Below are 3,470 nucleotides of genomic sequence, written 5' to 3'. Positions count from 1 at the left end.
AGTACAAATACAGGCAGAAAAGTTAGTGAGACTCTTATCTCCAAATAACCTACAAAAAGCTTGAATTGGAAGTGTGGCTCGAGTGGCAGCGTGCCAGTCTTGAAAGAAAAAGCTAAGGGACCGTGCCCAGGCCCTGAGTTTAAGCCCTAGTATCAACACACACACACACACACACACACACACACACACACACACACACAGAGTTGAGAGAGTGATAGCAGGGGGAGGTTGATTGGCATCCATTTGAATACACATGTAGAATCGTCACAATGAACTCCCCCCTACAACCAATGTGTATGCTAATAGGAGTCTCTGCTTAAATAGAATCATTATGAAAATTCAAATAGGTAATATGAACATTTAATATGCTTTAAATAACTGTCTCTTAAAATATCTAAATAATAAGAAAGTATACTTTTCTAGTTACTATGTGTTAGGAAAATTTCATATATAGTTTCCTTGTATTAACCCACAAAAAAATCCCCATTTCCAGTGCTGTCTTTCACAGATGAAGGTCATGTGATCAACCCCCTCAAGGAAAAGCGCTCCAGGCTGCTTCTCCATCAGTTATGAATGACTTATTGTAGAAACAGTTCTGCAGAGCTGGGGTAACGTGGCTAGACAGCCAAAGCATATAGCTTAGAAAAATATCAAATTTATCTTCCTGGCCTCAGTTACATTTATTTCAATTGTTTTTCGCTGTTTCAGAAAATAAATTAGACTCAGGAAGTTATAAAATATGCGTCTAGTCAGTTTCACATGACTGTACTTAAATACCTAGGAACAACTAGCTTAAAAAGACAAAAGGTTCGAAGCTGGGCATGAGAAGTATGCCTGTAATTCCAGCTGCTCAGGAGGCTGAAGTCAGAAGATTTCAGAGACAAAAACAAGGCCTTCTCTTTAGAACAGAGAGAGGGTCAAGCTTCACTAGACACCAGAGCTAGTGATGTCTTGAGGTGATACTTCTAATCTTCTATTCCTACTGGTCATAAATTACCCAGCTAAAGGTGCTTTCATTATAGCAGCAGAAACAGACTAAGACAAGTTGAGGAAGAAAATGAGTAACTGAAACTAATCACCACAAATATCTCGGCATCCTCATTGGAAGCACCCAGCCCTGCTATGTTCTGGCATGGTAAAGATGTGTATTGACTAGATTTCAATGAGGGCTAATGGAGGTGAAGTGAAACAATTTGGGGAGGTGGAAGAAAGAAAGGCCATAGAGTCACCTAACTTGCTACTCTGATTTTCTTGTTTTCATATAGTTGTGGCGAAAAGAGGACAGGGAAGAGCACACTGGACAGCCCCACTTGGCAGGTTCCCAGGACCAGATGAGATCAGCTCTGAAATTAAACTCCTCTGTACTGACGCCTTGAAAGGAACTTCTATAATCAGTTATTCCCGTAAGCCACGGGACCTTGTCTCAGAGGAGCTTCCCTACATAACTTTCAGCTACTTTTTTGTAGCCACCCAACTCCCTAATCAGAGGGCCACCAGAAGGACTCACTCACCAGGAGATCCAGACTGAAAATTCGCCTGGGTACCAGGAGGCTGTCACAAACTTCATGTTGCCTTGCCCTAGACTTCCTAAATTTAATATCTCTAAATCATTACATCAGAGTTTATTACCTGTGTTCCCTCTTACTCTATCTTGTTACCAGTGGTGGGTCTGAGTCTCCTGGCCTTGAGACTTTAACTCCTGAGCATACAAGTGGGTTTGCAGGTGAAGTTACCCCTACCTGAACACACCAGTGAGGTTTCATCTTGTGAAAAAAAAAATCAATGCACACACATGCACACACACACACACACACACACACACACACACACACACACACACACACACACACACACACACACACACACACCTAATCAGACTCCAGAGGACAAAAGAGGGCCTCGATAAGAAAGCTGGTGCTGCCCTTCATTGTAGCACGGTGTGCAGCAACCCCCAGTACAGAGCACAAGAGATTCAGAACAGTTAGTGGATCCAGGTAATTTCTCAATACCACACTGGAACTTCCTGACTTAATTATCAAAAACACAAGCATAGCTTCTTCTTCCAAATGGCAGATGACCAAATGGCAGATGGTGCAGTGTGAGGGCCTGGAGGGCCTGGGGACCCAGGCTTGGTGTCCAGGCCTTGAGCCCAGCTCCGGGGCTCGTGGAGGCAAGGCAGAAGACAAGGAATGGATCCCTGTCACCAAACTGGGCCACCTGGTTAAGGACATGAAGATCAAGTCTATGGAGGAGATCTATCTTTCCTCCCTGCCCATCAAGGAGTCTGAGATGACTGACTTCTTCCTGGGGATGTCACTCAAAGATGAGGTGTTGAAGATTATGCCCATGCAGAAGCAGACTTGAGCTGGCCAGGGCACTGGGTTCAAGGCATTTGTAGCCATTGGCAACTACAACGGCCATGCTGGCTTGGGTGTTAAATGCTCCGAGGAGGTGGCCACTGTATCCGGGGGGAGCTATCATCTTGGCAAAGCTCTCCATCATCCCTGTGCAGTGAGGCTACTTGGGGAACAAGGTTGGCAAGCTTCATACTGTCGCCTGAAAGGTGACAGGCTGCTGGTGCACTTTATCCTGGACCCCAGAGGCATTGGGGGCACCCTAGTGTCAGCTCCTGTCCCCAAGAAGCTGTTGATGGTGGCTGGTAACCATGACAGCTCCACCTCAGCCAGGGGGCTGTACTGCTACCTTGGGGAACTTCACCAAAGCCGCCTTTGATGCCATCTCTAAGACCTACAGTTACCTGACCCCTGATCTCTGGAAAGAGACCGTATTCACCAAATCTCCTTATCAGGAATTCACTGACCATCTTGTGAAAACCCACACCAGAGTCTCCGTGCAGAGGACCCAGGCTCCAGCTGTGGGTACAGCACAGAATTTTATACAAGAATAAGAAAGTGAACCAAGCCTGTTAAAAACAAACACAAAAACAAAAACACAAGCATGTTTTTCTGTTTATTTCAATGTTATTCTTTTTAATCTTGCTCTTGCATTTTTTTCCTTTCATTCCTTGCCTCTGCAGTGTATAAATTATTTCCAGGCACTAGCAGAGACTTGGAAAGCCAGCTGTGGCTTGATGTGTTCAACCCAGGGAAGGCATTCATTCAGACCCTGCACACAAAGTCATGTGACATAAATAGAACTGCCCAAATAGAACCAAACGGCTCAACTTGAATCAAAAGACATGTTCATATCACTACTTCTTAAACCTTACTTGGAGAGTATCTGTATTATTTTAAGTGGTGCAAATGCACTCTAGGATTGCAGTACTCTAAAATTGTGTTAGCTGTTCCTTTGGGAAGCCTTCACAAGAGGTTTGCTTTGTAAAGTTTTAGTGGTTTGCTACACCACACCAATCACTGTTATCCAAGGTTGGCCAATTGCCAACATTCTCCTATTTCAAGGCAAAACCCTCAGGAGTTCTCTTTCTTATAGAAAAAGAACGTGCATATTCA

The 3,470-nt window shown here is 44.3% G+C and overlaps 1 pseudogene; it reads left to right on the top strand.

Moving 5' to 3' along the window:
- Positions 1–2,066: 2,066 nt before the first annotated feature.
- Positions 2,067–2,908, top strand: LOC138814332 (small ribosomal subunit protein uS5 pseudogene; annotated as a pseudogene).
- Positions 2,909–3,470: the final 562 nt, after the last annotated feature.

Source organism: Dipodomys merriami, unplaced genomic scaffold (assembly GCF_024711535.1).
Source record: "Dipodomys merriami isolate MVZ:Mamm:240054 unplaced genomic scaffold, mDipMer1.0.p SCAF_6, whole genome shotgun sequence".
NCBI lineage: Eukaryota > Metazoa > Chordata > Mammalia > Rodentia > Heteromyidae > Dipodomys > Dipodomys merriami.
The sequence above is the reverse complement of the archived record's forward strand: the minus strand, read 5'-3'. Positions and strand labels throughout refer to the sequence as shown.